This window comes from Catharus ustulatus, chromosome 10 (genome assembly GCF_009819885.2).
Source record: "Catharus ustulatus isolate bCatUst1 chromosome 10, bCatUst1.pri.v2, whole genome shotgun sequence".
Taxonomy (NCBI): Eukaryota; Metazoa; Chordata; class Aves; order Passeriformes; family Turdidae; genus Catharus; species Catharus ustulatus.
This window is the reverse complement of record NC_046230.1, coordinates 18,641,807-18,652,093: the sequence shown is the minus strand read 5'-3', so window position 1 is coordinate 18,652,093 and position 10,287 is coordinate 18,641,807. Positions and strand designations below refer to the sequence as shown.

Genomic DNA, 10,287 nt, shown 5'->3' with positions numbered 1-10,287 from the left:
GGTGCAGTCTCAGGTCTGGATGGTGTCACCAGTGCAATGAGCCTGCTTGACTCAGCTCTCTGGAGCACGAGTTCCTTTTTCTCCTTTCCCACCCCCCTCCCTACTTTGCCTTACAAAGCTTTCACTTGAAAGTGAAAGTTATTTTGCTTGAAATATTTTCTGTCTGTAGCACTCATGGGGAAGGAGAGCTCCAATGAGGACTGAAATACTCAACACGTTCAGATTTGAGCCTGAGGAATATTGCTGGGAAAATTTCCTCTGCGCTGGTTTGTTCCACATCTTAAAGCAAGGCCCTCAACCTCAATGCCTTCTCCAGCAGCATTTCTTCATGCTGTAGCAACAATTTTGGAAGAGTGACACAGACAAAAATCCAATTAGGGGTTACAGTCTAAATAACATCTGTTTCTGCCCACACCACAAGACAAATCAGAAGCTTCACTGCTTCTTCACACCAGTTCTTCTGTTCCACTTTTGCTTCATGTATTGTGTATATGAGTCAGGCCCCAAAGTCAAGTCAAAAATGTGAAAATAACACATCATCCACCTAACCATTGAAACTGTGCCAGCAGCTACTGTGTGCACTGAACAGCGGTGAAAAATAATAATTTTACATCAAAAACAGTATAAAAATTTTTCGGTGCCTTCCAGGTTCTTGTAAAACTACTATTATCTTGTCCAACCCTCAAGGCTTTTTGCACAATTATCAATTAGTTCTGTGGCTGGTTTTTGAAAAGGTAGTGCTGAAACGGGGGCCACACAGCAAATCACACAGATGGAGGTGGAAGTGCAGCTGTGCCTCCTCCACTGGATGTTCATGCATGCCTCCATTCTGCTCCTGGTTCAGGGGCACAATCCCTGGAGCATCCCTGTATCTCTCTTGCCTTCCTATCTTCTGTGCTGTCATCACAAGAGCTTTGAAGCAAAACTTGTGTCTTGTTCCATCATTATTGCTGGTGAACCAAACTTTATCAGCAATAAAATATCTCCAGAGATCTGCAAACATGTAGAAAACCCCTGAGCTACAGGGGTTCAGCTGAAGCTGCAGCTTCAGACATGGAGAGACAGAGAGCCCCATGCTCAGCAGAAGGCATGAGGGGGATCTTGCTTTGGCTGGGATATCTGGACAGTGTTCTGGCTGTAACAGGTACAGAGTGTGTTGGAAGCAGTGTAGGAAGTGGGTTTGTACCTCAGAGATGTGAAGCTCTGCCTCACTGATGTTAACCGGGGCTGGACACCTCAGGGTTTCAGATCTGATGAGGGCACATGAGGAAAAGGCTTCACAAAATAAAGGCCCAACTTTAATTTAGCTAGTGTTTTCCTTCAGAGCCCAGGAGGGACAAGGCCAATAGCCAAAATTATAGGGGAAAGATCTTCCTGTGCAAGTGTGAACAATACCATACAGAAATGTTCCCCAAATCTGTGTTTTGTGAGACTGATTGGAGCTGTAGCCAAAACCTGTATTTGAATGTGGCTAGACAGTGGAATTAAAGGTGATCTCTGGCCATGTTTAAACATGAACTGGGCCATAAGCTACTTATGGGCTGTGGTTACAAAAAAATAGAAAGGGCTGACTCATAGTGGGAGGGCACGAGGTTGGAAGGTTCACATGCAATCCTCCCTGTGCTCTGGAGGTGCCCAGCCTGTCCTAGGGATCCTGAACACCCCATGGTCCCCTGACACCTCCCTTGACACTTGCAGGTCCTTGGTATTTCTGAACGCCTGACTTAAAGGCTGAAGATGAGAAGTGTTTCTTTTGGCCTGTCAGCAGCATGAATGAGAAGAAAGAATGGAATTCTCCAAAGTTTTTCCAGAATGCGTGCCCAATTCAAACAGTCTCATCCGGCTTCCTTGCAAGTGTGATTCCCAGATCACAGCTAAGTCTAGCAAGACTTCCCTAACACCATCACCAGTGATATTAATGTGTAGAAGCAATTTGTATTTTTCTAATTAAAAAATATTAATTAAAAGCTGATACATCTTGTGGGAAGCTCTTGATTTTGGCCCACCTAATTTTCAGTTTTAAACATTTTTACTTGGTCAACATTTCATAATGAAATACATTTTTTTTCAAAGAGGAGCACATGATTCTATAGGGGAAAATATATTAAGGATAAAATAATATTTAAGCATGAAACAAATCAGCATCTAACCAGTTTTGTTTCTTTCAGACAACCAATTTTCAGAAATTGAGATTACCAATTTGGGTCCTATATAAGACTGGGGAGAAAATGCAAAATTCTGAAATGTCTGCAAGGCTGGAGAGCAGTTTTCCACCGAGCTCTCCTCAGATGAGATTGCAGAAATTCTTCTGTTTTCGCCTTCCTGCCTGGCTCTGCCACCAGGCAATTCTGTTCACACTGTTCTCCAAGACAAAATCTGAGCCAGCCTGAGATTTGTGCTGATGGTGAGTGCCTGCCTTTCTTTCTATTTTTCTTTCTTTAAATAAAACAATTTCCTAAGGCTTTGAAATGGGGCTGATAAAAAGCAGCTTTTAAAATGCATTTTAGTAAATAGTTTGAAACCAGACCATAAAGTCTCATAACTGTAGGTTTGCCCTTAATTATACCTCACTGACAGCCCATTTTCCTTCTCTTCTGCAACCAGTCTCCTTTTTCTTTAAGAGCAAAACATATTGTATGCTACTTTTGAAAGATTTGTGGAGTTTCACACAAATTCGGCAAGATCTGTAGGTAAACAGTGTCACCTAGTGGATAACTGGCATCGATTTTCCCAAATTATGGAAGAAGTTTGGCTGTGTGGTTTTTCCATTTTGTCCTAGAAAAAAATATTATCTCAAATTAGAGGAAATCCTGTACTGAGAAATGGGATGGCTGCAAATCCAAAGTCTCAGGAATTGATGGCCAGCACTGAGTGGGACGTTTGTCATGAGCATGGGCACAGATCCAGTCCCATCACCAGCCCAAATCTCCAGCTCAGTGCCTGAAGAGCAAAAAGAGCAAATAGCAGCACCATTATTTCCTGCATGTGCAAAGCTGTACTGGACTCCACATCATCTCCTGCACCATCCATCAGCTGCCCTCTCCGGGCACAGAAAACAAAAGGATGTCAGGAGGTATCTGCTATGTGATCAGCTGAGGTTATGAGCAGTAAAAGTTAAAAAAACCCCAAAACTGCAAAGTCCTTGGGGTAGGAGGTTTGACAGAGAGTATTGGAAAGCAGGAGAAAGAGTATTAGCTCCATGGAGAAATCTCTCATCCACAGAGGATGGGATGATAACTTCGGGGATGTGGTGGCAAGTATCTGTGAGAAAGGCTTCCTAGAGAAAGCAAGAGATAAGTTAAGCCTTGGAGAGCCTTCTGAGTTAGAAGTAACAGGTTAGAAAATCAGGACGTGATAGCCTCAACCAAGAGTAAAGTGCTCCAGAAGGAAAGATATGCTCCTGAAAACTAAACTGAGGCTGGATATCCTGAAGATCACTTGCAGTACTTAGATTTCTGTTTTCTAACTAACTTTGCTGTGAGGATCCCTTGGAGTCAAGATGGATTTGAACCAGAGCACTGCAGGAAGAAATAAATATAAACAGAATTGAGAAAAAAATGGAAAAGAGCTCTTCAGAGTCATGTAAACTCCTGGGGCAAAGAGAGAGGTAGAATTCAAGTAGCAAAGGTGAGAACTCGGGAAACTTGGTTTCTAAACAAATCAAATTGTGGCATTCAGCTGGCTTCATGCAGGTTGGGTGGGAAGTGGAAGGTTTATGCTCCACTCTCACTGGCCATCCCCATTCTTCCTCCCCCTGTAAGGTCATCACTGCAGTTTGTTACAATTACATCTGTTTTTTTGTTTTTTTTTTTAATCCCTGATACCCTTCTCCATTCCTCGCATTGGACAAGAGTGTGAAAGGGAGCAAAAGCATGGTCCTAGAGATGGCTTTTCCATGTCCAAGAGGCAGCAGGTGGGAAAACCCAGGTGAAAATTCATTATATTATCAGCATCTTCTTAGCATAGACACCAGTGGTGGAAAAAAGCAGGATTCCTCTATCACTGATCTCCAGCAGGCTGGCTGTGAGCATTCTCAGACTGAACATTTATAGCCAGGTCTTACACTGATGTGGCTTTGGTTAAAAGCAATAAGCCAGAGCATGGTGAGGAATGTATGACATATGCTGGAATTGTAGTTAAAATGATAAATATCTTATTTTCATAGGTCAGGAAGCCTGAGCTCTAGCACTTAATTATCTACCAGATAAGAGGAAAATAGTGATTGGTTCTTACGGCAGATTGTTCAGCTAAGTTTGTGTTTGGCCTCTGTTTTCTTCATTTTTGTCATGTGTCAAATGGATGGTCTGTCATTCTTCTCCAAAGGAGGGAATGTGATTCTCATGTAAAGCCCAGAGGAGCTCTGTTTACAGGCAAGTTAAAATATGCTGCAAGTCAGGAAACTTTCTCACCTGAGCATACACTGTGTGTCCTAAACAAACACTGGCATAAATGTATTTGCTCAGTTTCGAGCAGTTTTCCTCCAAACTCTTTCATGTTTCTTTTTTACACCAGTCTTCTTGGACCAGTTCCCACTGACTGAATCCGTGGAAGGCACCATCTTCTGCTGGTCCCTACTGTGGGCATTGGCAGGTACAAACTTTGTTACATCACTTTTGCTACTCTGTGCCTCAGTTTAATCCTCCATTAATCTGAGTTCTACACTGACTTTCCCACAGTGCTTTGATTCTTGGGACCTCTGAGAAATTCTCTTACCTATCCTCTCTCAGACAGTCAAACCATTACTAAAGCAGACAGTTGTCACATTTCCCTTCTCAAGGAGAAAATGCTGTTAGAAAGAGAGTCATCCTCCCCTGTAAACTCTAATATTAAACAAATCAAAATTTACTTATTCTATGGAATCCTCTTTTGCTTCTTTACATAGAGACACTTGCAGAAATTTCACAGTAATTTTTAAAAGTAGCTCTTGTTCCACCAGGAAATTGTAATTTCTTTAGCCAAGAACATCTAGTCTGGAGTTTGAGGAGGGCTGGCATTCTCTGTAACAGTGTGCAACACCAGCCCAAACATCTCAACATTCCCAGGCTGGAAGCATCCCTGCTGTCAGCAAACCCCTTTGAGGCTTTGCTTGGCTCCCTGGCTGCGTGTGCTCCCAAATCCGTGTGCTCCCAAATCCGTGTGCTCTGACGGCTCCGTGCCGAGCCCTGCTGGGCTGCCAGGTCCCAGGGGCTGCAGGTACAGCCTAAAGAGAGATTTTTCCAGGCAGCCTGCCTGAAGTGGAAAGTGCCCTTGCCTGCATGAGAAATAAATTCCCTTCCTCTGTGATGGCAGCACACGAGTGCTCCCATGCCCTGTTTGGATCCCTTTATACACACGTGCACCAAAAGGTGGGAGAAGATAACTGTGAGAGCAAACATTGAGCCAAAAAGGCAAATTGCACTGCCCAAGTAAATGAGGAATCTCTGGCAGCCAGGAAAAGTTATAAAAATATAAATGTACAGTAATTTCACGAATACAAGCCGCACCAATTTGACCAAAATTTTGGTGGAAACCCGGAAGTGCGGCTAATATTCCGGGGCGGCTAATCTATTAACAAAATTCTAAAAGCTGCCAACACGGAAGTGAGAGCCCGCGGCAGCCCCAAGCCAAGCTGGAGCCCGGCCGGCCCCGGCTGAGGTGGGAAAGCCTGGCAGAGGCGGGGCCAGCAGTGTCGGGGGCGGGCGGCAGAGCCTGAGCCAGCAGGGCGGGGGAGCCCGGGAGAACTGGGGCTAGCAGCGCAGGGGAGCATGGCAGAAGCAGGAAGGCCGGCGGGTGGGGCTGCCTGGCAGCGGGGGAAGCCCAGCATAATCGGGGCCAGCAGCGTGGGGGAGCCCGGCGGTGCGGGGGCCTGCAGTGCCGGCCAGGGCGAGGAAAGGCGGCGGCGGTGCAGACGGGAGGGGGGGGCCGGCGAGCCTGGCGGCGGCGGCGGCAGCCCTGCCGGCGGGGCGAGCGAAAGCGGCGCTCGCGAAAGCGCCGCCGCGAGCCGCGAACCGCGAGCCGCGAGCCGCGAGCCGCGAGCCGCGAAAGCGCCGCCGCGAACCGCGAGCCGCGAACCGCGAGCCGCGAACGCGCCGCCGCGAACCGCGAGCCGCGAACCGCGAGCCGCGAACCGCGAGCCGCGAAAGCGCCGCGGGGCGGGCGCGGCGCTCGCGAGGCGCGGCGCGGGGCGAGCGAAAGCGGCAGCGGGGCGGACGGCGAGCCCGGCGGCGGCAGCCCTGCCAGCCGGGCGAGCGAACGCGGCAGCGGGGCGGTGCTGACGGGAGAGGGGGGCCAGCGAGCCCGGCGGCGGCGGCAGCACCACCCGGCCAGCCCCGCCGAGCCGTGGCGCTGAGCTGGGCCACCCGGCCCCGTCGGCAACCATGAGCGGGCCGAGCCTTCCTGGCCCCGCCCCGAGCCAGTAAAGCCCGCTATGCCGCGATCCTGTTACTAATTGGCCAATTTGTGAAAGCTGCGCACGGATTCTCGCGACGAACGAAAGTGCGGCTAATATTCGGGGTGCGGCTTATCTATTGACAAAGACAGCAACATTGTCGAGGCACCGGGGGTGCGGCTTATAATCCGTGCGGCTTGTATTCGTGAAACTACTGTAATCACATTAAGATACATCCCTCAGGCTGTCCAGGCAAATGAAGATCCAGGGAAAGCAGGAAAGCAGCAAGCTGAGAAAATGAGCTGGTTGTGGAAAACTCTGTGTGTGTGTGTATGAGATGCCATATTTTTACCCATATAAATGATCAGCATCATGATCATTTCCTTTGACTCAAAAGCAAAACAGAAAAGCAAAAACAAAACAAAGCTCACTCATCATCTTTCTGAAGCTCCCTGTTTAAATTGGCTTTTCACTTTGTGCAGCATTTGTTTTCCTCATAAACTGTTTCTGGGGGTGACTCAGCTTAGGGCATCAGATGGTGTGAGCTTGAGGACCTCAATGAATTTAAAGAAAAGGCCTGGAGATAGCAGAGAAAGACTCCATGTTTCCTCAGCTTCCCTCCCAGCTGCCCAGTCAGATTTTCCAGGAGTGCTGTGAAATAAGCTTTTTATTTCTATTACTAGCTCACATCCAGTCCTGGAGGAGTTTGTGCCTTACCATGAGAAAACATCTGGAGCTTTGGAAGCTGACTTTCACACAGGGCCCATTAGCAGATTTCAGGTCATTTTCAAATGAAACAACCACAGGAAAACCACCACTGCTGCTGGATTTACTGGTTTCAGACTGACTGTAGACTCTAATTTGCCCTCTTGTTCCTTGGGGTGGGCTGGCAGGGTAGGAAATTAATGGGGCAGCCAGGAAGAGGTGGCACCACTTCTGTATGTGTACAACTTCAGTCTACAATGGTTTCATTCCAGCACCCTTCCCTACAGTACATGCAGTGAATATTCTTATTCCTGCTCTGAAAGCAGCACTAAATGGGATGGTTTAAGCTGAGAATATTTTCCCAGCTCCTGGAAAGGGTTAGACACACAGCCCTGAGGTGGGTGAAGTGTGTGATTGCCATCAAACTAAGCAGCCGTGCTCAGCTTGTCTTGGATTTCTTTATATGAGACAAGGGATGATTCATAAAAGCAAATGCTGAGGCCACACAGTTTGTCAAGGCTCCAGTCTAACCAGGTGTAATGATTGAGGTTTTGCAGACGAGCAGCAGTTAAGGCAGAAAAATAACAGATCATGGGTCAAATCCATCCCTAATGTAACTCCAGCATCATCAGGAGGAGTTACCCATGTGTGAATCTGGCCCCATGTTCCTCACTCATACAATACAGCAAGATCCCTCCTGCAGAAGGATCAATTGGAAAAGGGAGAAGGGAAAAAATGCTTCTTTCTTGACCACATTAAAAATAATCACTTTTTTGTTGCACAATGGGGCAGAGAAAACCAGTCCTAGAAACCCGAGTACAATTTCCTCAGCATGTTACAGGGAGGGGAGAGAGGGGAATTGGCATAACCAAGAGGTTTCTTTCATCTCTGTTCAATTCTAAATGATGCAGGAAACAGGGGAAAGCATACCTAGATATCTATATATATCTATCTATATCTATCTATATAGATATCTAGATCAGCTTTCTCTTTTTCCCTCTATCTGTAATCTATACATAATGTATGGCTATCTGTAGATAACTACATAGCTTCCACAGAGAGTGATTTAGGCAAAAAAAAGGACTATATTCTTTCCATTGATTAGACTTGATGTTCTAAAATAGCAAAATAAAAAAAAATTAAATACAGTGTTTGGTGCCTCAGCTTTTCCTTCCTATTTGGCAGATCAGATGTGATTGTGAGCTCTACAAGAAGGCAGAAAATTCACCTGAGGGAGAAAATTGTTATTCACCAAAAATTACTAATCATTCTTTCATACTAAACGAACACCACTGAGAGGCTTTTTATTTATACAAAGGTGGTTTTGGGTTTTTTGTATTCTTTCCCCTTTTCCCTCTCTTCTCCAGCTAATGCTGCAAAATTAACACTGGTGAGACCCGTCTGCTGACAGGAGTGGAATATTTTGTCATTCCTTTACCTGGGGATTTCCCAGCCCGTATGGGGTGGCTGGGCTTTCCTCAGGCTCAGCTGCTCAGCCACTGCCCCACAGCAATCAACTCTCAGTGCTGCAGCATTCCTGTTTTCTTTCCTTGAGAGAGAAGAAAATAAAGGCGACAAATTTACCTTATTTTCAGGTAATGACCAACAACTTTGTTGTGACATGGCTATGGATCCTCCACCTCTGAAGAGAGCCAATTTAATTTATGTTCACACATTGGGGTTTAATTCTGTGGACTAAATTTAGACGTTCTTTGCAACAAATTTTTATTTCTGTCCTGCTCCCCTCTGGTTTTTCCTGTGTCTGTGAGTACAGCAGACATCATCTAAAGCAAGCAGAAACACAATGTAGTTTTTATCACTGCTCTAAACTAGCCTGAAATTCATCTTTTTGGGTCAGCTGTGCTCATTCACATTGCAAAACACAAGAGCCTCTCCAGAGCATTTTTACTACACTCATAAAGAAATAATGGAAAACCAAGAATCATTCCTAGAGAAAGGAGAGCACGAAGCATGAGCAATGTCTGGCTACAGTTCCACTCCTGATCTCTTCCCTGGACAGAACAAAGTAGGACAGTGCACTTAAAATCCATCTATTTTACAACAAGACTAGTAGCTGCTTTGCTGCAGTGACAAGCAGTGATATTAAAATTGTGTCACTGAGCTTTGGGATTAACACCTTGTGGGAAGCACCTGGAGGAGCTCGCACCGCTCGGCTCTGCAGCTGCTGGGGAGCACTGCCCACACCAGGACTGCAAAGGGCTTTGGTTGGTGCCTTCTACAGCACTGAGTGTTTTGCCTTGAAATAGTTTGCCTCTAGAGAGGACACATTGGAATTTTCTGAAGCAGAGCATGGCATTACATAAATCTGATGTTTTGACACACTGATATTTTTAAGCTTGCATAATTCATTCAATTCCACACAAATTTTTCATTTTAATACCTCAGAAGCATCATTTTTCAGTCAGTTTTAGGCTTCTTCAGAAAGATTTATTTTTTCCCATTGTTCCATTCCTCAAGAGTCCCAATGGAGTTTCCATGGAAGATCCTTAGCATGAGAGGCTGGTGATGACGTGGGTTTTGTCAAAAGTGATTATAAGCATTGTGCTGTAAAGTTGCTGTTTTGTGGCCAAAACATGCCCTTGCAATTATCCACCAGCAATAGCTCCTGGCATCTGTGGGAGAACACAGCCCTGCAATGAGGTGGGTTAGTACTAATTACAAGATGTTTATTCAGTGTAAGTAAAATACACTGTATTTTACTCATTAGCACCCAAAATGGCACATGCAATTGGAGCAACATACTAATCCAAATAGGGGATTACAGCTAAGCAGGGTGCTGAACTGTCTGCAGTTAATTTATAGTTAACCAAGACGCTCATTTAGCCTGGTAAGAGCACACACCCACCCAGCAGTGCTGGGAGAGAAGGATCTCATCACACTTTAGAGAAGTATCTTTTCCTGCAGCAAACCCATCGATGTCAATAAGGTCAGATAACATAGGAGAAGACCCAGCTTCTTCACTGGCTTTAATATGTTTGCTATAGGAAGAGATATTTTTTCTTTACCCAGTTGAGGATACGATGGCCTTTCTCAACTCATCTTTTCTTCAGCTGATCACCAAATAAATAAAGCACAGTACAAATACAGTCTATTTTCTCATGTCTTGTGTTCGCTGAATCTTTCCCATGTCCATAATCAGGGCTGATCCTCAACTAGTTTATAAGAGATTTATTATGAGATCATAGCCTGGTTTC

The 10,287-nt window shown here is 45.6% G+C and overlaps 1 long non-coding RNA gene across 1 annotated transcript; it reads left to right on the top strand.

The window, feature by feature from the left end:
* Positions 1-2,169: 2,169 nt before the first annotated feature.
* LOC117000716 lies at positions 2,170-9,283 on the top strand. The gene is made up of 4 exons (XR_004418850.1): positions 2,170-2,404; positions 3,483-3,627; positions 4,513-4,590; positions 8,668-9,283. It is a non-coding gene; the product is annotated as an uncharacterized LOC117000716 (long non-coding RNA).
* Positions 9,284-10,287: the final 1,004 nt, after the last annotated feature.